Raw genomic sequence first — 26,955 nt, 5'->3', positions numbered from 1 at the left:
CCTATGATGCAAACAGGCATTTTTATTACTAGATTTCTTAATGTAAGATATCCTTGCATAATTCAGATTTTTTTAATAGAGGAAAATATAGAGACTAGAATTTCAAAAGCAAACCAATGTGTATTTTTAAAAATGCAATTGTTGGAATACAGACGTAAAGACATTTCTTAAGGATCATTTACATGAATCCAATTTGCTTGCCTGTACACGAGAGGCAACATTTTGGGTGATTTTTTTTCCCAAAAGCTAATTTTTAAGCTGTGTAGAGTAGGTGCCAAATGGTATTTTAAAAACACACATTTAAAAAAAGAAGAACGTGCAGCTTTGCCTGGAGTACAGATGGAGCCTGTGTCAATTGAAGGCATTTTGCCTAAGGACACAGAGAAAATCACTTTTTCATAAAGACCATAAACTCCACTCTTATGTTTCTGTTCATCTTAATTTGTGGAAGATGGGAAGGAAATCAGTAAACGGGCCCAGCCATTCTGTTGTTCAAACAATCTCCTTGCTCAAATTTTACATCAATTATACTATAAAAAATATTTGATTCTCAGATTAGCAATATTTTTTAGTAATATAATATTTCTGAAGTAATATGATAATTTCTGGTTACTTATTGCTATGTTTATTGACTTTTTTCTATTGTGTAGAGACTAATTCTATTCTTTATCTATATCTAATATATGTCTTCTCACTTTGGCCCCCTGTAATATACATAATTAATGTTTAAAATGATGATAATAATGCTCATTATCTATGCTAAGGACTGTAGAGACATCTTTTCATTTAAACCAAAAAAGAGGAAAGGAGGAACCAGGGACTATTTGAGAGGTTAGGGTCAGAACCAAAGTCTGAGGATATACTTTGGCTCTAAACCATTTCTCCTTACCACCTACAGGTATTCTTTATAAAAATATTTTTGTGAAATTGCTAGGAAAAGTATAATACAAAAAAAGAAAAAGAAGAAAAAGAATGCAAATCTTCATTTATTGACATGGGAATATGTCTGTTACATATTATTATGTGTTAAACTCAAGCTGTAATATAGTTTATGCATCAGGGTCCCAACTCAAAAGATAGACCACTTTATGTCAAGTGCAGCTACTGGTGATTCTCAATGTTTTAAATTTCATTGTAGAGGGAGCACTTTGGTCATGGTTCTTTAGTGCAAGCAACAATTCTGGAACAAAAATGAACAGAAGCACATGGTTATAAGAGGGAGTTTGGGAGTCAGGCATGGTGGTGCATGCCTATCCCCAGCAGCTCAGGAGGCTGAGGCAGGAGGATCACGAGTTAAAATCCAGCCTCAGCAAAAGTGAGGTGCTAAGCAACTCAGTGAGACCCTGAGTTGAAATAAAATACCAAATAGGGCTGGGGATGTGGCTCAGTGGTCCAGTACCTCCCTAAAAGAGGGATCTTTGGTTTTAATACAATGACTTGTTGTACCCCATATAAATTATAATCCCTTTTCCCCTTCATTTTCTTCCCTATACTTTTTATTCAAAAGCCAATTTTGGTATTATCAAATAGTTGAGATAAGATTAATCCTGCCTGGCAAGGAGTTCTCATGAGTTTTCTGTTTTTAAAGACTAATTCCTTTTTGTCGTCTTCCCTGTATCATCAAGGGACATTATGGTGGTGTGAAGCTACAGAGATCCCTTACAAACCGACCTACACAAAAAGAAGAAATTGACTGGTCACACCACTGGGCTGCAGAGATTGAGCCAGAGGTCCTCGAGGTCATCAGGGGACTGGAAGAGTTTCTCTGTGATCATTTGACTCTGCTCTGGCCCCTGTGAAAGGCTGGTCCACATCCTGGTTCCTGATCCTTGCATAAAAATACTGCAGCTGTTCCAGCTCCACAGTCTCAGCTTACTGTCCTCAGAAGGAGAAAGACCACCCACCACTTCTGAGCACTCCTGGAAAAACACCAAGGAACTTCTTCCCCAGAGAAGTCCCAGCAAATGGCTCCTGTTTCTTATTGGCCCAAATAGAATCATCTGTATATCCCCGAACTAACTACTAACTACTTAATTACCAAATACCATGACACTGAGGTGGGGGGTTTCCAAAGGAAAGTTTGGATGCTGGTAGTGGGAGAAGAAGAAAATAGAGGCCAGGAGGATCCCATCCCACTGGCTTTTAGAGTCTGACTCTTCAAATCCACAAACCCCCAAATACCACCTTCCTCCCACATACACTGAACTATTTTTCTCACTGAAGTTTTTATGTTCACCTTAAGAATCTAGAATAATTTGCTTTGGGCCACAACAGCAAATCCAAACTCTCATATTTATTTAATTTTTTTTCCCTTCTCCAACCATTCACCACCACTTGATCAATCATCCTAAATGAAGTTCTCATTTCCCTGTTGAAAAATTGTCAGTTTTCCTACTGCAAAACAGGTTTAGTTCATTCACCTTATCCTGTCATTTAAAAATTTGAACAATCTGGCCTCATCTCTGATGTAGCTTTTCCTCTTGTCCTTTCCCTCACTATTTCTAGAAAACACCATATTTTTTCTTACCTCTACAACTTTGAAAACACTGTTTCCTTCCATCTGGAAATCCTTCTTTTCATAGATCTGGATAACTAAGTAACACTCTATTTCGTGCACTTTTGCAGACTTTTGTGCTTTTTTCTGTGAATTTTAACTGTTCATTGAAACACAAGCTAGCAATATTTACATAGATGCATGTTTCATTTATTTATTCACTGACCCTGCTCTATAGGTTTCTGATGAGTAGGTGCCACCTAAATCCCCAGTCTCGTGTCACACTCTTCTTTTTCTTGCTGTGCTCTGCCACACAGCAAATGCTACATGCTGTTTCCTGTTTTAGGGATTACATGCACATATCCTCCATGCAAAAAAAAAAAAAAAAAAAAAAAAAACCTTCTCTCCACTTCTCTGGAATGAACTCTGCTCATCTTTTAGGTGTCTCAATGAAGATAATTTCTTTAGGGAAACTTTCCCTACCTCTCAAAAGTTTCATCCTCTAATTATATTATTTTATAGGACCTTTTATTTTTCCTATAAAATAGTTATTTTAGTCATAGTTATCCATTTGATTATCTCTTTAATGTCTATTTCTCCCAACAAACTCTGAGGACCTGAGACAAGACTGGTGCTAGTGGGTACTCCTTTCTGTTTTGAATAAACAATGGTGGATCCTCTTCACACACAGTGATAACATATTGCTTCACTAATCCTTACCTGTAACGGGCACTGCTTAATCTACCATTTGTTTTTATCTTTGGATAAAGTAATACACCCAAATAATGTCATTGAGATTTACAAGTCTTCCTAGAAATAAACTAACAACTCTATATAAAGTTTTGAAAGTAACTTCACTTCCAACCCTCTTGCCATCTTCTCCACCTGTCCTTGACCATCTCACCTAACAAGTGAGTTTTCCATGTCAGAGAATCCCATTTGCTACTTTGTATCTTATTCTGTGGCTCTCTTGTTCTCTTCTTCTCACAGTTTGCATAAGAGAAAAAAAATAGTATTTCATGCAGGTCTTCATCATGTTTGAGATTTCCCAGTCAGTATTCCAAACATATACAGTTGTGCACCACAAAATGACATTTAATTTGATGATGGATTGCATATGGGACAGTGGTCTGATAAGATTTTACTGCCTAGTGACACTGTAGCCATTCTATTTTGTATAAACACATGCTCTGCTGTTCCCACAATGATGAAATCACCTTGTGAATCACTCTTCAGAATGTATTGCTACTTATATGTAAATATATTAACTGGGCCATTCCCTTACTTCAAATGAGATCTGATAAACTGCTATATTGTATCAAAGGTCAAAAATTCACTTAGCTCTTCTAATAGACTCCAAAATTCTTGATATTTTTTCCTGAATATTTTGAGACCTAATTATTCAATATCTTATGTTATTTAAACTAAAGATACAGTTTCAGAATAAATTTTAGCAAAATTAATTCCAGGTATATTCTTATGGACCCTATGATATCTTTTTATGAGGGCTTTTGAGATAAATATTATTCTTCTGACTTGAAAAAATGGGAAGGTGGGAATTACTCAATAAGCTCACTCTGAAATGATGACAATTTTTTAAATCTTGACTATTCAATATGGGAGCACTAACCAGGTGTGGCTATGGAGCATTAGGAATGTTACTAGTGCAACTGAGAATTTGAATTTTAAATTTTATTAAATTTAAATTAATTTAAACTTACACGTGTGGTTAGTGTTGCTGTATTTCACAGCACAGCCTTATATGTACTCAAAATGATGGAAAAATGGGTTTCTGGCTTTGTAAACAAAGAATCATGAAGTGGCTGTTAATTCTGGTCTTCTCTCTCCTTGTTTCTCATTTAGGTGAGGAAATAATTCAAAAGCAATTACTTATTTCTAATAGGGTACCCTGACTATGGGACTATCCATACCCTAAGAACTACCATCACCTCATCTGAAACACTGAAAGACAAACTTCCACAAAAATAATTTGTTCAACATGTTTAAACAGATATGCTTGTTTCTTCTCTCATACAACTCAGATGCAGGAATGTTTAAAAGGTTCCAAATCATACCAATAACATGAGTGCATATTGTGGCTGAGTGTTTGTGGAAATATTGCACGTCTACCCAACTCATCACCTGTTAAGTCACATCTTTGTTTAATTTTCAAGAATGAAATGATTCATAGTCATTTCATTCACGGGAATTGGTGCCAGTTTATTTCTGGGAGTTCAATCGCCAGCTTCTGGAATTGAGACACAAAATATCTTATTATAAGCAGGCTATATGCAGGAGCTTTCAATCTTGTTTCTCCTTGGAGAAGTAGCAGTAATTTCATATTTGGTTTCATAAATCAATTTCCGGGAGAATATTTGTTAACATCATTTTTTATATTTCCCACAGGTTTGATATGAAAAAAAAATAGCTTGGTCATGTTCAAAGAGTTAGATTAGCCCTGGTAGTGTCTTTCCTGACTCCTCTACGGGGTCTACCTGATCACAAGGGGTACTTGGAGGTAGGCTGGACAGTGGAGTTGAAAAGTGATCTCCATAAAGCCCTAGTTTCATCATGTCCATTTTGAGGTGCTGATGTTTGCTGCAAAGGTCATTGTCAGCCTGTATTCATAGATCTCCACACCCAGTCCAGCCAAACATATAAGGTGAATCCCACTGCAGAGGTAACATTTTTTAAGGATGGAAATTAATATTAATGGCAGATTTGAAGGTTAAGAGAGAAGGAGAATATTCATTTAAAAAATTGCAGCATGTAGTTTAAGCACTCTCAAAAAAGAAAGAGGCTTCCTGCCTGGAGTTCACATTGCTGAGATTGTATGGTTAGGAGCACAGAGGCACTTTCCATTCATGCTGTGGCTGCTTTCCATACTCCAATTCTGCAAACTCACCATGCACTTATTAAGCATCAGCTATGTACAAGGAACTGGGTTCAGGGTCATGGGAAGATTCATTTTCAGCCTACTTCACATTTTAAATGATTTTGAAAATGAAATTTTATTTAAAAAATTTAGATACACAGAAAAATCAAGAGACCAATACAATAATCTTCTATGTCTCCATCACCCAACTTTAAAAATCAGCAAGTACTTGCTGTACTTTCATACTTTATCCTTTCCTAATTATTGTTGCTAAATGTTTGAAGCCAATTCCAGACTTCATATCATTTCTTAACACATTCATTCATATCTCAAAAAAAAATCAGCATTTTGTTGCAAAACCATAGTGCCATAATCACACCAAGAAAACTAAGGATGTTTTCTTGGTATCCTCCAATAATCAGTCCACATAAAATTTTTCTACTTATTAAAAAATTGCTTTAAAATTGATTTGTTCAAATCATGAACAAAGGAGAGTCAAAACATTAACCCAAACCAAACCTATTTTTCTATTGTATCAAAATATGTCTATGTGTGTGTGTGTGTGTGTGTGTGCGCGCACACGTATGTATGATATGTTGAAGAAATTGAATCAGTTGTTCTCTAGTCCCTATACTGCCAAATTTTAAATGTTTTATTTATCTTGATCATTTACCTTGATCTTTTTTTTCTTCTATTTTCAATGATTTAGATCTAAAAGTTAACCAGATTCATATTCAACTTTTTTTGGCAAGCATGTGTCCTAAGTAGTGCTATGCGCTACGTGTTGTATCAAGTTAGGAGGCACACAATATTGATCATACCATTCTGTAAACACCCTCCCTCTCCCCCCAAAAAAGTTAAGGGTGACCTCAGGGAAACCATTTAACCCTAAAGAACCTCAATAGATAATGTGGATAACAGTAGAACATATTTGCAGAGTTTGTTGTAAATGTTACATTATATAATCTTTGTAAAGAACATAACACAGTGCCTGGTACCTTGAAACACTGAAAAGTCATTAACTATTATTACAACTAAGGCATATAAAGTGCTTGGTATAATACACTAATCTAGGAGACTCTTAATATTGTTATCTATTATTAATATCTTTCTAAATTATTTTAGCTGAATGACTAGGTATATTTCATTAGGGAAACATTATTTAAAGAATGAAATCCAAGAGATCCAGGCCAGAACACACTGAGGCCCTGAGAAATTTCTCTGGTAAATGTATTTTTAGGACTAGATTAGAAACTTCAAAGTGGCAGAGATTTATTAGTTCCTCTTTCCATAGTATGTAGCTCTGTGCATGGACCTCAATAATGGGTGAGTTGAATACACAAAACTCAACTTCAGATTGACTGATCCCTTATTGCAGTCTCCTGTCCCCACATATGATACCCATGTAACAGTCCCTTATGGCCATCTTCGTCACTTGCCCCTGCCATTTCCACTGCTCAGATGACTTAGGCCCTTTGCTTACATGGGTGTAAGTTGAATGAATCCTACTAGGGTTTTGTCTCCCATGTCTCTTCTGGGAGAACCTTTCTGAGACCATTCCACCCTATGTTGCTCTTTTCCTGTTTTCAACACCTGTGTCTCTTACTGGTTGCCCACACAACTTGATGCTTACTTACACTTTACAAAATTTTAGGTTGTTTTGATTAGTTATAATTTCTTACACTTTATTTGCTCCAGTTGAATTGTAAACTTCTTGAGAACTGACTGAAATAGTGTTTTCTTCCTTTCCAACTTCTACTCACCTCTTCCCAACACCCATCCCCAGTCCAAACACCTGGCACAGAAGTAGACACATATTAGAACTTTCTACAAATACTACTTGCTAATTTAACATTTCTTTATAGCATGTTTTTCATTGTGCTTTAAAACTCAAGGACATAGTCCTCAGTACACTGCCACAATAGGTTCACTGTGACTCTGTGCTCAAAAGCACTCTATGCATATCATGACCACTTATCACACTGCATTGAGATTTTCTGGTTATAGTCCCGTGTCCCCATTATATTGACAGAATGCTAGAAACAGAAATTATGGATCTTCACCTCTACTAACCTAGGAAAAGGAGTGTTGGTTTGGCACATAACAGATATCAATCAAAGATCGATTTAAGAAATAGTGGATCCACCAGTTTGATGAAATTCATTTGTGCCCCCCAAAATAATTTTGACTGAATTTTTGGACTGGCGTAGTCAACAAATGAAGATGTTGGAACCATTTACATGTGTAGGTCCAGTCCCCATGAAAATATAAAACATATTTTGAGGGAGCAGATAAAATTAGACCTGAAATTGAAATGGAAAATGACTAAAGAGAGCCATTGGCTACTAATGGCTTTATTGTTCTACTCAGGAACATTATACAGCTTTCAAGATTTTAAACCAACCTAAAGAAAAGTTCTAACAGTAGAATTCCAGGCAGGAGGTCAGTTATTTCGAGGCATCTTAGTGCTGCTTAATTCCGGCTCAAGAGGCGGTTCTCCATCTCTTCTGGAATGCCATTCTTGCTTCCACTTCTCCATCCAACAACAAAAACAAGGCAGCTTCAAGCCCTAGGAATACAGAAGACAAATCCCCTCTGCTGGTGTTTTAGACACATTTCTTCCACTGTTTGGAGTGGAGCTCAGCAACCAGGTTGAGACCATATTCCACACATCTTCCCCTGAATCCTGAGTCCAGGAGTCATACAGAGTTGGCTTCAAGAGAAGAATCAACTTTTCAGTATTTTGTTCTGATGTCTTCTGGTCCAATGGCCTGGCCAAAAGTAAGGAAAACGTGTTACCCAATTATCCCCCAAAGGGTGACTGTCTTCCTATTTTACTCTATCTGGCCTGGCTTATGAAAAAAAAAAAGGAGGAGGAGGAAGAGGAGGAAGAGGAGGAGGAGGAGGAGGTGGAGGAGGAGAAGGAGAAGGAGAAGAAGAATTATTTTGACTGACTTTTGGTATTGGTTTAGTCATCAAATTAAGATTTTTGAACCATTTATATAGGCCCATACTTATGCAAATATAAAACATATTTTAAGGGAGCAGATAAAGATAGACTAGCTGTCTTTAAGAGCTGGGAAATTGGTATTGGTGATTTAACATAATTTAGCTAAAAGTTAATTCTTCCCTGCCAGGAGCCACAGCTGATTTACTTAGGGAATTATTGCTATTCATTGTTCATTGAGTTTCATTTTTATGAATTTCCACTGATGTAGTATGATGTGTTACTAGGAAAAAATATTATGATTTTAATTACATTTTGGCATCTTAAAAGAATATTTCACACTGTTTAACATCTGCAATCAACAGATGTTTAAACACAGATTCCTCAATGACTAAAATTTGACAAAATGTGTCATTGTTGGAACAGCTTAAAATTCTAAATATACTTCTAGGAACATGATACAGGCAGATGAATTACTACTTGTATGTGTTTTATATTAAATATTAAAACTTTATATATCCCATCTGTCTTGGAGATGACAGGTTTCAGGGAAAGAAGAAGTACAGCCAAGAGACATTTCAATCCTACCACACCAGAGATATCCTGCAAGTGGGGTTGTGTCTACGGTCACTGTCAACTGCAGTGGGGACCCATTTTGAAGTGTTACTATTTATTATGGTTAACTCCAGCGACTAGCAGAAGCACAGCTGTGAGGCAGACAAGCTGTCCCTTCTGCTTCTCCTTTGAGGACCCTGCTTGTCTCTTGACTCAGATCCCCAGCAGCCTTGATGAGGATAGGATCTGTGGTTAAAACCTTAGGTTTATCTTCAAAGTAATTAATCTACCTTCAGTTAATTCAGGCAAAGATCCACTCACGTCATTTTGTGTGTGTGTGTGTCTGTCTGTCTGTCTGTCTGTCTATCTGTCTGTTTTAGCAGGCATAGGGATGAAGAGGGGAGAGGATGGCTCCATTAGTGTTTCATCAATCATCTGTAACGGTTAGTGACTTAAAGAAATCCAGAGCTAAACATAAAATTTATTTCAATCACGACTTTTAATAACTCACCCCCATTGACCCCTTATGTCAGTTGATAACTGAGGGCTTAATGGAGAATTGCTTTCTGTCATCTTGTCAAACAAATTCCAATGGAAATCCTATATCCATGTCAGTCGTTCAGGAGGCTATAGCTGAAGAAATGAGAAGCCCACATTTTCTGTCCCTGGATGATGGAGTGTTCATAGTTACAGGAACCGTAAGGACTTTGGGATTCTGATTACTATCCAAGGCTTTCAGCAGACACATTTCAGCCTGAGCTCACGGTATCATTCTGTTCCATGTCCTCCAATAGCTTAAAATTCTATTAGAAGAGAAGATTCAAATATATCAAATAATAAAATAATTTGACTAATAGGGATGATTAATTTGATGTGTCAACTTGGATAAGGTATGGTGCACAGATGTTTGGTCAAATACCAGTCTAGATGATGCTATGAAGGAATTTATAGGATGTAATTAATATTTAAATCAGCAGATTTTGAGTGGAGTCTACAGTATGGATGGGCTTCATTGAACCAGTTGAAGGCCTTGAGAATAAAGACTAGTGTTTCCCAAAGAAGAATGAATGGGGCCTCAAAACTATAGTAAAGAAATCCTGTATAGAAAGCCTAAATTTCAACCTGGCCCGCTCTGTGAATTTTAGATTCAAGACTATAACATCAATTATCTGCATTTGAAGCCTGCCAGCTTGCCCTACAGAGTTGGATTGCTGGCTCCCACAACCGCATAGGGCAACTTCTTGAAACTTTTCTCTCTGTATGCGCACATATAGAAATACACAGGTATTTCTGTTTTTCTAGAAAACCCTGACTAATACTGTCATGTGTAAGTAACATCTGGGTTCAGAGCAGGAGACTATGGCCAGAAGCAGGGAGGGCAAGCTTCATGGAGAGATAGTCTGAGTTAGGCTAGGGGAAGTGCAGTGCAGTGGTCCATTAAGAAGTACAAAGACCAAGGAGATTGGGCTTGTGCCTTGGAAGAATCAATGGAAAGTTGGGAGGTTACGTGTTGGAAAACAATGAGAAATAAAAGTGGAAGGATCTTTGGAACCCCAAAACTGATAAATAGAAATGGCTTATGTTTTGTTCTTCCATGCAGGAGGTTTAGACAAATTTATTGTATATTTTGTAACAACAAAGCCTACTATTATGTGTGATTATAAAGCACCAATAAAAATTCTCCAGAAGAGAATTACTACACTTTTCATAATGGAGTCATCTATTCTGTAGTACTCTGACAGCAAAGTCCAGGTGGTCTTCAGCTATCCCTGTCCATGACCATGTCCTCTATCCTTCCTGTTCATCCCTAGAGGCATTTTCTCTTCCTGCCAAAGAAAGAGGGATGCCTGCCAAAGAAATGGAGCAAGAATTTCATCAAGGAGACCCAGAGAATGGATGAGCATGAGAAGACTGACAACATTGAGGGGAATAGAAAGAAGCCTCTCTTCTGAGAGAACCAAGAGTGTCAGAAAGTCCAGGAGAACCAGAAGTCCAGGGTACAGAAGGGCGAGTGAGCATTCTTGTTTCTGCAACCACCATAGATCACTGGCTCTTTCCAGAGGTGAGTCAATGAATGAGCTGTGTCCATGATCCCCTGGTGAGAAATGGGACTTTTGTAGATGACCCTGTCTCCTGGAGAAGTTGGCACCAGACTGAGAGGGTGAGATAGATTAATGAACATTAAAGCCCATGTGATTAGAAAAATAAGAGAGGGAAAAACAAAGAAAAAAGAAAATCAAAACTGTCCATTCACCACTTAAGAATTACATAAGGTAAGAAGTGGCATTCCCCCCTTCTAAATCTCCAATTCTAATGCTTACAGTGATTATGAATTTCTTTTTTCTTTTTTTGGTTCCAAGGGTGTATCCAAAGGGTGCTTAACCACTGAGCCACATCCCCAGCCCTTTTTGCTATTAACTTTGAGATAGGGTCTCACTAAGTTGCTTAGGGTCTCGCTAAATTGCTGAGGCTGCTTTTAACTTGTGATCCTCCTGCCTCAGGCTCCCAAATGGCTGGAATTATGGGCCTGTGCCATGGCACCCAGCTGTGAAAATGAATCTTATTCCAGAAACTCCGAAGCATAAAAATACAGCATTTTATTTTTTATATAAAATTCAACTCAATTCTGGGCCTATGGCTTCTCTTATGAATTCCATCTTAGCCATTATGATCACCCTCAGGATGACCAAGGTCCCAGGATTTTATGTAACATCAAACCCAAGGGACTTCTCTTCAGCCATTGCACTTAATCAACTATACTCACTACTTAGATGTCCATGGTCTCAGATGGCATGGCCTCTTATGGTGCTGGTTCTGCAGCTGCTTCTCTGAAAGCAAGATGTAAGGGTTTGGAATCCCTAGGTGGGTCTGAGGTCTTCCTCCTCTTGAGAGTGCTCTGAGACTCAGACTTCTATCCCGTTTCAAACACCTTCTCTTCTCTCTCCAGCATCTCGGGCAGCAGGTGTCATCCCCTTGATGGGTTTAGGTCTTACAAAATTCAGCACCAGAATCTGAAGTGTCTTGCAGACAACTCTGGCTTCTGGCCCTAAGATAAACATCTCCCTTATGGCAAGAGGCCACAAAAAGCCTGACCATCTGCTTACAATGGTCAGAGGAAAGAAACGCAGGGAGGCCAAATGCAAGTTAATACCCTAAAAATTATGCTACCACATACAGTTCCAGTATCTTTCTAGAATTTTCTTGTACTTACAAACCAAAATATCTACATATAAGCTTTCCTTTTAAAAAAGGGGAGGGGCATCATAAGATATATACAATTTGCAAATTGCTTTTTTCACTTAACAAGGATATCTTTCTAGACTCTCCTTATTTTATGCAATAACATTGGGTATTACTCCATTGGTGGGTATTCTGGTGATTTCTGTTCTTTTGCTGTTACAGATAAGGCTGTTTTGTGCTCATAGATGCATGTCATTGTGTAATTTTCTACCATTGCCTCCTAGAAATGAAATGAATAATCAGCAAGTGGCTGGTAGATATTAAACACTACGTTGAAAACTGCAGCATGGTTCTCCATTTCTCAGACTGTGGGTCCTAGCCAGTTCTGGTGGGTTAGTTAGCACATGCTAATTTTCAAGAAAAACAGAGTCCCAAAATGAGTTTTTCAAGATCCTAATCTTCATGAGTTTAATAAAGGTGGAAGAGTTGGTGTAGAGACTATTACAAACTTCTCCTTAGAGTGCTTCAGTAAGTAGGACTCTTGCTATGAGCAATTAGGCATTCAGAACCTGGGCTTTACAACTAAGCATCAAAGGGACCCTGTAAAGTAATTTTTCACTTTAGATCTCAGGTGGATAATTTGTAAAATGGGACAGACAAATGATCTCCTAGGAACTTTCTGAAGCGATAGTGCATATATACATATATTATATGTTCTCTGAGTCCATAAATATACAATGTCTTGGTCTAGTAACTACCATCTGTCTATCGATACATTGCAGACTTTGGGCTGCATTGACCCTGCCATCCCTCTTCAGTCTCCTATTCTACACTTTAGCAATACTAAATTTGTGTTAGCTTGTGTTCCCCTGGAAGCAGACCTTGGGATAAGGATTCAAGTTGAAGAGGTTTATATTTGGGAAGTGAAAGCAAGACCAGTAAGGAATAAGGAAATGATGCTACAAAGGGATGTGGTCTATCTGAGGTGTGTTATCAAGCCAGCTGTCAACAAGCTTAATCCCTAAGGGCAATGCCAAGAAACACATGCTCCAACCTGAAGAACAAGGGAGCTGGGATGTTTATACACCAACTCCCATCAGCACACCCTGATGTGCTAATGTGCTAATTGCCAGCACATCTAGCCCACCATGCAAAGTCAGAGCTGCTCCTTTGGCTTAGAGAAATGCCTTCAGGTCAACAGTGCAAGAATAGTTCTCCAGAACACAGAGAGCACATATGGGCCCAGCATACCCTGTATCTGCTGTATAACTATGATTCCCCTTCACACCCATGGTGGCTTATTCCTCTGTGCCTTTCTCACGTTGTCCTTTCTTCCTCTTTCTGATTTATTTATAATTCTTAGACTTTCTAGACTTGTGTCCTACCTTTGTTACCTGATAGCTGACTGAGTTTGAACACATTACTTAAGCTCTCTGTGCCTTTATTTCCTGATTTGTACCAGAGACATAGTGATCATTCTTATTTCATAAAACAGCTGTTAGGATTAAATATCAATGGTGGAAAGCACTTATCACAGTGACCATCACTTGTTGAGAGCCACAGCTGAAGGGGCCCCAGCAAACTTCCAGCTGCCAGCAAACTTCCAGCTGCCACGACTTGTTCATTAATGTCTCTACATAATTTAATATATGTGTTTAAATCTTCATGTTTCCATGGTCTAATGACTTCTCTGCACCAATGATTCGCTTGCTCATAAGCCAGTTGTTTTATTAATGGCATTGCTTGTTCTGTATTCCCAAAAACTCTGGTAGCTGTTTGAATAAGCCTATCTACAAATTCAGCGTAAGATTCATTAGCTCCTTGTATTACCTTAGATAATTGACCTTGTAAACCTCCATGTCCTTGTAAAGTCTTCCATGCCCTAACCGCATCTGCAGCAATTTGTGCATATTCGCCAGGATCATATGCAATTTGTTGCTGCTGATCCTCATAAGGTAAGCAATCACTTAATATGTCTTCAATAAATAAGTAAATGTCCATTATTATATTTATTATGAACAGCCTCTTCAAATGATAGTACCTTGAAAAAACATACCTGAGACACCAGGACAAGTTAAGAGGTCCGGCCTCTTAATATATTAAGGTCACATTTTCCATGTACAAGTTTGTCTTCTATAAAAAGTGAATACTCCAGGAAGACATCACTATGCTTGCTCAGGTAGCATTCCTTGGCCTAGCCTGCCATTCTTAATGGGTAATAAACAGAAACTTTAATTTCACACATTAAACCTCACTTTAAGTATAATGTAAATTTCACCAAATGGTGATAATAAATAACAAACATTCCTTAGACTAATACACACTGACCTTTTTGAAGCATGCACCCCACTTTTTAAAGTTTCTGCAATCAAGTTGAGTCACTTATTTCTGTTACTTATTTCACATAGGTAAGAGCCCAGCACAGAGGTGCAGAACCAGCCAGGACTCAATGGTACTGGACGACAGCTGTGTGGTGAGCCAGTGAGTTGGCTGGAAATGGATGCCCCAATGTCCCAAGATCCAGGGCAGAAGGGAGTCTGAGAGCAGAGGGTGTCAGATGCAGTGGTGGAGGAGGCATTGATGGTGACCCAAGGGCTTTGGGAGGATGTAGTCAGGTTTGAAATATTGCCTGATTGAATTTTGGTGAAAGAGAAAAAAAAAACTGGTTAGAAAACTTTAGAACACTGTCTTGCTGATATCACTAATTGGGGGAGGGGAGAAGAGGCAATGTCAAAAGCAACTCCAGATTTGAATCCAGGCTCTTTGACTTACTAACTGGAAAAAGTTGGACTGCCAGACTCAGTGGCACACACCCATAATCCCAGTGGCTCCAGAAGCTGAGGCAGGAGGATCATGAGTTCAAAGCCAGCCTCAGCAACTTAGCGAGGCCCTAAGCAACTCTAAATAAAATACAAAAAGGGGGGGGGGTGCTGGAGAAGTGGCTCAGTGGTTAAGTGTCCCTGGGTTCAATCCCTGGTATCAAAAAAAAAAAAAAAAAAAAAAGAAGATGACGACTTTGGACTGTTGGACAAGTAACCCCTCTGCACTAAAGTTTTCAAAGTTTTCATCATGCAGTACAAATAATATCCTTGGTTTGATATGAAGAATTATTGAGGCAATAAGATAAATATAGCAATGGCCTATTGCATACTTAATATGTACCAGGCACCATCCTGGGGCCTTTCACATATTTAGTCTTATTTCCTATAATTACAAGAATTACAACCTTATCCTACAAGATAAGGTTTATTGCTCTTATTTCACAGAAGTAAACTGAGTCTCAGTGTGATTAAGTAAACTGTGCCAAGTTTCATAGTTTCAGAAAAGACATTAAGACATGCATGGAATCCAGGGGATGTTTAACACATGCGAGTTCTCACCTTTCACTCTTCCTGCAATATTATCCATAGATGATTTTAAAATTGTCTGTTATTGAAGATAAAACCCTTGGAAGAGTGTTTTCTCTCTGCTGGGCTAGGATTCATTTAACTATCATCATGGTCTTTGAGAATTTGATAGCCTCTTAATCCACAGAGGCCATGACCTTGTTGTAATGTGTTGACTTCCTCTGCCGCCAGTGTTTCTCAAGGGACCTCCATCTGCATTTGTTTATGGCTGTCTCTCAGTGACATTTCCTCCTTTACCTGATCCTTGGAGATAATTTGCTTCTCATTTGAGCTTGAGCAGCCAGAGAGATAATGTCAAAATCAATCAATCCCCTGACATGCTTTGTAAATACAATCCTCAGCTTTGCATAAAGGATTTCTGTACCGTCCAGTTCTCACAGAAGTGGAGGGGCTACCAAGAAGAGGACCAAGAGGTTAGAACACTTGGCTAGAACATGAAATTTCAGGCACGGGGAGGCTTCAGTCTCATTGCATCTAAGCTTCAATGTGGGAAGATGGGAGTGGAGAGAGGTCATCCCATAGGACTTTTGGGAGCTGTAGGTGGGACATGGGAGCCCTTGATCCTGGATAACCAGGAGCCAGGTTACATAGCAGGTAGAGAAGCAGTCTGCGCCTTGTCTTCCCTTTCCTTCATGGCTTTCCAAGTCGGGCAGCCAGTGAAGTGGTGGAAAGTTTGAACTAGTTTCTAACCTTCTGAGGTTAGTTTCTGAACTAGTTCTGAGGAGAAGTTTGGGCTGGTTATCTCCCCCGTCAAAGCACAGCCAGAAGATGCAAACCGGCAGCCACAGGTTGATTGCAACCTGCTGTGGATGTGCCTTATAATGTGGTTATTAAAAAATTGAATCAGATAAGATAACAAATAACCCAATCAATAAATGGGCCAAGGACCTGAACAGACACTTCTCAGAGGAGGACATACAATCAATCAATAAATACATGAAAAAATGCTCACCATCGCTAGCAGTCAGAGAAATGCAAATCAAAACTACCCTAAGATACCATCTCACTCCAGTAAGATTGGCAGCCATTAGGAAGTCAAACAACAATAAGTGCTGGAGAGGATGCGGGGAAAAGGGCACTCTTGTTCATTGCTGGTGGGACTGCAAATTGGTGCAGCCAATTTGGAAAGCAGTATGGAGATTTCTTGGAAAGCTGGGAATGGAACCACCATTTGACCCAGCTATTCCCCTTCTCGGTCTATTCCCTAAAGACCTAATAAGAGCATGCTACAGGGACACTGCTACATCGATGTTCATAGCAGCTCAATTCACGATAGCAAGACTGTGGAATCAGCCTAGATGCCCTTCAATAGATGAATGGATAAAAAAATGTGGCATTTATACACTATGGAGTATTACTCTGCATTAAAAAATGACAAAATCATAGAATTTGGAGGGAAATGGATGGCATTAGAGCAGATTATGCTAAGTGAAGCTAGTCGATCTTTAAAAAACAAATACCAAATGACTCCTTTGATATAAAGGGAGTAAACAAGGACAGGGTAGGGACGAAGAGCTTGAGAAGAAGATTTACATTAAACAGGGATGAGAGGTGGGAGGAAAAGGGAGTGAGAAGGGAAATCGCATGGAAATGGAAGGCGATCCTCAGGGTTATACAAAATGACATATAAGAGGAAAGGAGGGGTAAGACAAGATAATACAAATGGAAGAAATGATTTACAGTAGAAGGGGTAGAGAGAAAAAAGGGGAGGGGAGGGGAGGGGAGGGGAGGGGGAATAGTAGAGAATAGGACAGACAGCAGAATACATCAGACACTAGAAAGGCAATCAATGGAAGGGTAACTGATGTGATACAGCAATCTGTATACGGGGTAAAAGTGGGAGTTCATAACCCACTTGAATCAAACCGTGTAATATGATGTATTAAGAACTATGTAATGTTTTGAACGACCAATAATAAAAAAAATTAAAAAAAAATAAATAAAAGAAGACAAAAATCCAGAAAAAAAAAATTGAATCAGGGCTGGGGCTGTAGCTCAGTAGTAGAGCACTTGCCTCACATGCATGAGACACTGGGTTCAATCCTCAGCACCACATGAAAAATAAACAAAATACAGATATTGTGTCCATCTACAACTAAAAACAATATTTTAAAAAATTGAACCAGTTGCAATGTTTAAAATTAGAAACTTTACATGAAACTCCAGATTTCTGGCTTCTCTTGAAAAATTATGTATGATAGTCCTGGCCTGGCATTTCCATGGGGTAAGAATAGACTGCATTTGAGGAAGCATTATCAGATGGGGCAGGTGCTCTCCTGCATGCCCTGGTCCCCGGCTTGACCTTACATCACTTAAGATACATGTCTAGTCCCCTGGGTATTTGAGTTTTGAAAGAAGAAATGCGAAGAGATTTAAAAGCTTATAACCTAATCTAGTTTACAACAGGAAAAGTAAATGACACTTTATGTAATGATTGCCTTTTAATATTATTATTCCAGTTTTTGTAGACAGAGAAAGTAGAGACCAGAGAAGTTAATTAATATGCTTAAAGTCACATCGTTGGTAACTGGTAGGACCACAATTTGAGGTTGGGTCTCACGGGCTCCAACTTGTATGACGAGAAAATCCCACTCTGTCTTTCTACACAGTGGTCTCCTACAGGATCTGCTTGTTAGATGGAGGCTTCCCACATGTTCTTGCATCCTCATGGGCACCTGAAGACCTGTCAGGCATCTCAGAGTTCGTATTGTATCAATTACATTTGTGACACTAGAAAAATCCAAGTGGAGTCTTGCTTTTCTCCTGTGCTGGCTGGGATTCTCTCTGCTCTCTGAGTCCCTAATGAGAAAGTAAGCAATGATATTCAAATGGCATGGGAGAAACTTCTTTGTATATCACTGAGGTTACCATTTGCATTAAGGGAAAAGAGGCTGGATGACTCTCAGTACAGCAATTCAGCAGCCATCTGCACTTCACATCACTGGCCTGAATTTTCAGCTTCATTAAATTCTTTCAGGTCATCTGGTCCCAATCTTTGTGGTTGCCTGAGTGCATATTTATGTCCCATGAGTTATTACCGTTTCTAACCTGTGCTTGACTGCTCCCACCTCCTCCTTACCCTTAATTGTTCTTGCAGTACTTCCCTTATTATTTTAAAAGTCTTTCCTCTCCAGATTATTTCTGAGAGCCCACAGGGGTTGCTGCTTGTGTATCAGACACTTAGTCCTTTGGGTTTCTTATACGTGGCATCTACCTTGTTCTACCAAATATCCCTGGTGGTTCACTTTTGCTGGGCACTACAGTCTCCCACTTGAACACCACCAAAAGGTATTAAGGCTGTGTAGGGTTCCATGCAGTGAAAGAGAGAGTGAATGCTTCTCTCTCATGTTCTGTGTTTCAACTTGGGTAGAAATGCTTGGAAGATTAATGTCTTGGAAAATCTTAGCTTGGTTGGCTTTTCTCACATTGCTCTTTTGCATCTATACATAGCTTAATTGCACCATAGGATTTGAGGAGATGCAATAGGGAAATGGGCTGGGAGATATAATACTCCCCAAAAGTTTGTTCCTGTCCTTTGATGACAAAGGATTTATCACTGAACATCTTGATGCCATTTTCCATAGATTGATTTTTTTCCCCCTCAGGTGGCTCTTTGCTCCCCTGTGCAAACCCTTGCAACATGTCTGTGCTGGGGCCTGACTAGATCTCAGTGACAGATGTGGCTCAGAGTCAAGTTGGAACCCCTGAAATCCAAGGTGGCAGTATTTTATATAATTGTGTGTCCTTGAAGCCCAAATCATCTTAAATAGGTTTATCATGCAGCCTCAATCCAGACACAAGATGCCTTAAGTGTTCCTCTGGGTGTTTGGCATGCAGCTTCAGTGTCCTCTTTCCTATAGAAGCAAATCTTGTGACTCAAAGGAGATTGGGGCTTTGGACTTCAGCATGATGTGAGCTCAGTAAATAAGGGATACAGGACCATAGCATGGTCTATGGTCTTGGCTCAAGGTGGGATTCCTGGAGCCAGTTTAAGCAACAAAGAGGAATGAGAAGTATAATCCAAGGACAGGGTTATAGCTGGGTCTTAGAAAGGGACCAAGGCAGTGAAATAATATAGGACATGCATTTTTAAGACAGGGTCTTGGAGGTGTCTCTAACTTAGGAAATTAGAAAAAAATTCAAAGAGATGGAAGTGGAGTTGAGTCTTATGTAGAAGCAAACTCAAGAGAAGACAAACCCAGGGCCAAGTGAAAGATAGGAAAGGCAAGGTGATGAGGGGAAACAGAGTGGTTAGTTCAGTACCTCAGGGCCTTGGGATACGTGCAGGAGAGCAGGGAGGAGAAGTCTGAAACCCTAGCTGAAGCCAGATTAGAAGGGACTTTGAGCATTAACACTGAAGAGCATGCATCTCAAAGAGAAAATCCTTTAAACAGTTATTTAAAATACCAAGTGGAAAATAACTGTAATAAAAAATAAGACCTAAGACTTTCAGACATGGTGACTATCAGGAAGAATTGGCCAAATATGGCCTTATTTACCTAGTTAGTCCTTGTCTCAAAAAAAAAGCCACATCAATTTACAGAAAAGGGTATATTTTCTAAACCCACAAAGGAAATGGATTTTGCAAACAACTGCCTGTTCATTTGAAAAGTTCAAGCACACTTTCTAAAATGTGATATAATTTCCATATTTAAATTCAAAGGCACTTATAGACATTTTCTCTTGATTGGATAAAAGAGATTCAAAATTTAAATCTTATTTGTGGATTAGTTTCCTCTTTCCTCTTTCTCTTCTCTTCTTCCTTGATCCTTCTTATATTTGAGCTGGGTTTACTACTCTGTTCTAGACAACAGGTGTTTTCTTGTTCTTTAATTCTGATCTCTTCTTCTTGTTTTGAATGTTGTCATAAGTTGAGATTTCATATTCATTGTGACATGAGCCCTCAGCTTCTTGGGAACCTAATATCCCTAAGCAGAGTTGAAAGGAGCAATAGAGATGACTCCCAGCTGAGAAGACTATGACTTAGAGGGGGAATGTGACTTTTTTTAAGAATATAGAGCCAATTTTTTAAGAATATAGAGCCAAAGCAGGATGAAGTCTGAGCTTATTCTCTCTTACCTTGTGCTCATTTCAATGCACTATCTGAGCACATGTGCATTCAGGGGCTTTGGGGAAGAATTAGCATCTTAGAAATGGTTCAGAGACTCAGAAGGTTCCTCATGTACTATTTCAAGACTTTATTGAGTATTTAGAACTGAGGGGAACCTGAAGATTGTTAAGTTCGTCAACCACTTTGCTATGGCTTGAATGTATCACCCCAATTAATTAATTAGTTAATTACATAATTGGTACTAGGGATTGAGTCCAGGGACACTTAACCACTGAGCTACATCCCTAGTCCTTTTTAAATTTTATTGTAAGATAGAGTCTCACTAAGTTACTGAGGATCTTGCTAAGTTGCTGAGGCAGGCCTGTAATTTGCAATCTTCCTGCCCCAAGCTCCTAAAACATTGGGATTACAGCTATGCACCACTGTTTTAGTCAGCTTTTGTGTTATTGTGACTGAACTACCTGACAAGAACAACTTAGAGAGGGAAAAGTTTACCTGGGGCTAACAGTTTCAGAGGTCTCTTTCCATAGTTGGCCAACTCCATTGTTTTGGTCCCATCAAGTCAACATGGCACATCATGGCGGGAGGGGCATTGGAGGAAAGCTGCTCAGTTCATGGCAAGGTCAGAAAGCAGGGAGAAGGGGAAGGAGCCTCAGGAAAGGTTAACCCTTCCAGAGGAGGCCCCAGTGACCTACCTTCTCAGTCATGGCCCACCTGCCTACATTTGCCACCCAGGCCATTCAAACTAGGATACACCTTGCACAATTCAGTCATTTTCCTACAGAAACACAGAGCCTTGGGGGAGAGACCTTATATCCATACCATAAGAGCCACCATGACTGACTGTCCCCCCAAATTCATGTAATCCCCAATACAACAGTGTTTACAGGTGGGGCCTTTTGGGAGGTGTTTAAGTCATGAGGACTCTGCCTTCATAAATAGATTAGCACCATTATAAAAGGACTTGACAGAGAGCACTTGGCCCCTTTTCACCCTCTGTCCCTTTTACCACTTTAAGACACAATGTTCCTTCGCTCCAGAGGATGCAGCATCAAAGTACCATCTTGGAAGCAGAAAACAGCCCTCACTAGAGAGCTGAACCTGCTGACTCCGTGATCTTAAACTCCCCAGCCTGCAGAACTGTGAAAAATACATGTCTGTTAAATGGCCCAGTCTTAGGCACTCTGTTATCATAACACACACACACATACATACACACACAGAGAGACTAAAATACTCCTCTTGCAGAGGAAAAGATCAAGGCTGAAAGAAATGAGGGGAACTTGCCCAGCTTCCATGGCTGGAGAAGGTGCAGAGCAAGGTCAAGGATTCCAATCTGCTGACTCCCAGGAACACATATTCCTTCTGTATATGCTCATCCTAATTTTTCAAAGTCTCCATTTCAAGAATCCATCTCTTTACAGTCACATATACTAAAAGGAATTCCACTTCACAATGCCTGGAAGAACATCAAGTGGAAAGTGTCCAAACCAGGGAGAAACCATTCCCTTCATTTTCCTCTGCATGGTCGGTTCAGACTGGCGTGTGGCAGGGGAGGAGGTGTGGAAGGCTGGATAATTTGGTATCGGCGAGTTCTTTATCTTTGTATATTAAGGAAGTACCATGGTTACTGACTTTTTTGGTAAAACCAGAACCCAAAGCCATTAAAGTGGAGCTGTGATTCTGGAGAAGAAATAACTTGATCCAGCAACTGCAAGTTTATTTGTACAGCGCTTCTGGAGGCGTCTTGTTCTTCATGGTCATAAATTGAACACATTACTGAAGCTCAATGGCCCGACTATGTAGCAAGTAAGGGATGTGCACAAGAGTGCACATGTGTGTAAAAGCACTGTGCAAACACTAAAACATGTACAAAAGGAAAAATAAAACAAAAATCCATGGCTTTAGACACAGAGAAAAATATGGGTCCAAATCTCCAGATCTGAAGTTTTCAACCTTGCCTGTCTGGTAAAATCACTTGGAGTTTTGAAAATAATATTGATGCCTGAACTTTACCTTCAGAGATTCTGTTTCACTTGATCTGGATGAGGCCTAGATATATGATTTTTTAAAACTCCCCAGGTAGCTAACCTACATCTAGGGTAGAAAATTATTTACATATACTTTGTTGTTGTTGTTGTTGGTACCAGGGATTGAACTCAGGGGCACTCAACCACTGAATCACATCCCCAGCCCTAATTTGTATTTTATTTAGAGACTGGGATTCACTGAGTTGTTTAGCACTTCACCATTGCTGAGGCTGGCTTTGAACTCGTGATCCTCCTGACTCAGCCTCCCGAGCCTGGGATTACAGGCATGTGCCATTGCACCTATCTTACATATACTTTTAAGTAGATTTTCCTAACTACTGAGATCCATTCTTGTGTTATGATTATTTTGTAACCATTTATGGCCAAATACACTTAAAATATAGACTTCCACTGCATTCATTTAATTTAATAAAAACTTGTTGAATGCCTTCTGGCCCACAGCCAGATGGACTGCAATAGGTGTGTGTGAATGGAAATGTCCTCTGCCCTAGAAGAGCATAGGGCAAAATAAAGGGCTCGGTCACTTACACAAATAACTACTGACTAGTTACTAAAGACAGCAATTACTTTCTGCTAGAAAAATTCTAAGGGCCTCATGGAATAGAACCTTAAACATTCTGTAGTGTGTAGGAATATTTTTAATCATTTTAGGAAAAGATTCCTTTGTAAAAGGAAACCCACTTGATTGAAAAGTTGCTTTGATAAGTCCACCATGGTTTATCAATAAGTCTTAGACTAGCATTTGGGTTTGGAAGATAGAAACTTCTCTACATAAGAGAGTGGGAAGAGGGGATCAGGGATGAATGCCATGTGGGGAAGTGGTCACAAGAACACTCAGTGAGTTTCTGACCAAGAATAAGGGTTCATAGGTCATTTTTAATAAGAATTTTAAAGACAAAATATTATGGAATATAAGCACCATTTTCCATATTTACTAAGAAATCCACATTGCTCATTAATGATTTGATGAGAGTGGATTCTGAGTGAAAAGTACATAGAAGCGCTGAATGCCATTTTGAGATGGGTAGAGTAAAACCAGAGAATGCACAAGGGTAAGTTTGCCAGTCATTGGAATTCAAATTTCAAGGCATCCAGTAAAATTGAACTTTTAGTAGGAACATAACTTAAAGTCACATCCTAGAAGAATTTCAATGGCAATCTGACTTATCTGTGCCCTGACAGCAATAAAGAGAATGAGATGGACATCATGGTACATGTGTGAGTGTGCATATGGTGTGAGGCTACATTGTGTACAACCAGAGAAATGAAAAGTTGCGCTGCAATTGTGTACAATGAATCAAAATGCCTTCTACTGTCATATATAACGAATTAGAATAAATAAATAAATTTTTTTTTAGAAAAAAGAGCCTTCCCATGTGTCAAAGGGAGAAAAATCATATCATCCATCTATCCGTCCATTCATCCATCCACCCACCCATTCATATCAATGTATCTGTATTAATATGACACATTGGAAAGTAATGTCCTCTGAGTTTATATTATAATTAGGCCACTACTTACTCATAGCCTTCAGCCTTAGTTCCCTGAGAAATGGTCACAATTAGAGCTACACTCTATACTTCACAAGTATATACAGTCATTAAACAGAAAGGACTACCCTGGATGCTTTTTGGGTCAGTAATTTGAGGGTTCCAAAACTGTGTGCACCAACATAGACCCTTGGGGCCTTAGAACATTCCTCTCAATCTATTTTATCCCTTACAGAAACACTAGGCCTTATCCCTGTGTAGTCCCAGTAAGGACTGCATCCTCATCTCACCAAATCAGTGCATTTGTGTGTAGGTGGGTGTGGTGACTTGCATGATGTGATACTTGTGTCTTCACCTTCACCTTCATGATTGCCACTGAACCTTCCAAAAGATCGTTTAGCTCTCAAGGAGGATCAGCTGGAAGGGGACAAGATGGGAGATAGTGAGTCCACTGAAAGGTTCCTAGAATATTTCAGGTGAGACGTAATGAACACCTGAGCTGGAGTAGTGGAAAGGTGAGCCAAAAATGGAAGGAAAAACAAAGAGCACAGAAACAAAAACAACAGGACATTCTGACACCTGCATTTTGGTCTCCTTGACATTGCTTCCATTTCCTCTAGGGACTTGTCCTGGATAAGGGTGAAACTGGATGCTCCTTGGCAGTTTCAGATGACACCACCCCTAACTTTCCATTGGATAAGAGAAGGCCCAAAATAGCCTCTGGTCCCACAGGCTGGTGATTACTGGGACTCAGATTCCTATTCCAAAAACATGGGGAAGAGGCCAGACACTTGCCCACTTACCCTCTCACCAGCTGACCTGGGGCATTAGCACCCTGGTGCCTGCTGACGCAGAGCATCTGCCAAATTCGATTAGCCCCGTGGCCTGGCTAAGCTGGGCATGTCCTGCATTGCTGCTAAAAGAAACTCTCCAGGAAGGGGCTGTGAGATTCAGAGATTTTCTTTTTCCTGCTAAGTGTCAATTACTACTGACTGCTTGGCGGTTGGAGACAGGGTGGGGAATAAATAAAAAGATCAGAAGGAGCAGAAGACAAAGCCAAATGTTAACTTAATGGTCACTTCTGGAAACAGAGAAAACACTTCAAAAAAATCAACTTAGATTGGCTTTTTCTCTTCTCCTTGCTTGAACTTTTTAAAGTCCTTCGGAGTCCAGCAGAATAAAACAAACATTAGTGAAATGACAAGTAGGGGCGTGTTGCTGGCTTGGAGCAGGTTGTTTGGAGGCGGGGCAGGTAATGACCTGCCTGTGAGAAGTTCACAGAACTCTCTCTTCCACCCTTAGCATGACAGACAGGACCTTAGTTGTAGAGAAAACTGAATACAAGTAAGAGCTTGGCCAACTAGGGTCCAGTCATTAGAATCTCATGACCAAGTCCTAGCCCCCAGGTTAGGGCCCAGCTTCGGCAGGCAGAATTCTCTGCTATCTCTGACTCCTGTTTTCTCAGCAGACGAGGAATCTAGGGCAGCAGTTTTACCCTGGATGGTCAATAGAACCAAAGAGAAGTTTTTGAAAATATTTTCTGGGGCTGCAGTCCCAGAAATTCTGATTTAACTCACCTAGAGTGGGACCTGCTGGGTATAGATTTTTTTTTAAGGTTTTCTAAATGATTCAAATGTACATGTCAGAATTGAGAGTAATTGGTCTGGCTGTTAAGACTGGGGCTCTGGGGTAATAGTGATGTGGCTTGAAATCTAACTATCTTTATTAACTGTCTGACCTTATGCAAGTTGTTTAGCTCCTGTGTTGTCCGTTTCCTTGTCTCTAAAATTACACCTGCCTCGTGGTCGATGAGTATTTTACATAGCATGCAAAGCATTTAGCATGACATCTGGTACAAACTAGGGATTATTGTCCCTTGCCAAGGTCTCGTCCATGTGTTCAACTAATTCCTACAGTAATCACCCTTTACTGGGCTTCTCAAATGTGGATTGTCTATCTGAAGCCCATGGATATCACTCTCAAGATACAGGTCTACAGACATGTTTCGCCTGTTTACCCTTAACTTCTGCTCAACCTCAGGGGATATCCAGTCCTCAGCACCTTGATTCTGCTTCTTGATCTACTCCACCTCCTTCAGGATTTGTTCTTAAAACCCGGGGAAGCTAGGAAAGCAAGCTAAGTTCATTTGGGGAGGGGTCAATTCTATTCTCTATTACATAGAGCTTGGCCTGGAGAAGGATTCTGAGGCTGGATCTGAGCTCAGGTAGGACTTAGGTGTGATGTCTGCCATATATGGAAAAATGGAGGAGAGAAGGCCTGTGCTAGTATCTGAGACCATTGCAGACCCACAGGGCTCTGATTATTGTTCCCTCTCTTCTCTACAAATCCCAAATACAAAATAACTTTGCAAACTACTGACCTGGGAGAATTGGGCATCCCTGAGTTTAGCAAGTGGTTTCAGAATACTCTGCCTGTCTACTCAATCCTAGGGACCAACAGGAAGCCTTTTGGATTTGCTATGAGGTTGAGGGTGACAGCTGCCCCACTCTTAGGTTTTGGAAACAGTTGGCACAAAGTTATAGAAACTCTGCCCCCAGGTTGCTCTGCACAGAGCAGTGTGGTGTCCACTTTGGGAGGGGCCTTCATGCAATGTATGCCTGTTTGCGTGTTAACCCTTGAAAGAGCCAGTCAGTGCTCCCTCAAAAGCTAAAAATAAGGACCCCCATTTTCTTCCCTTTCGATGGAAGCCCAAGTCCTCTTCAATATGACACTAACTTCTTTCCGTTCTTTTTGTTTCTGTATCTCCCCATCATCTGCACAGTCTTTTGATTGTGCAAGGGTCGGGAAAGTGGCTCCAGATCTAAATTGCATAGATCCAAGCCTCTGCTCCACTACTAATTAGTATTGCAACCTCTGGCAACTTG

The sequence above is a fragment of the Urocitellus parryii genome, chromosome 4 (genome assembly GCF_045843805.1).
Source record: "Urocitellus parryii isolate mUroPar1 chromosome 4, mUroPar1.hap1, whole genome shotgun sequence".
Taxonomy (NCBI): Eukaryota; Metazoa; Chordata; class Mammalia; order Rodentia; family Sciuridae; genus Urocitellus; species Urocitellus parryii.
This window is presented reverse-complemented; position numbering follows the sequence as displayed.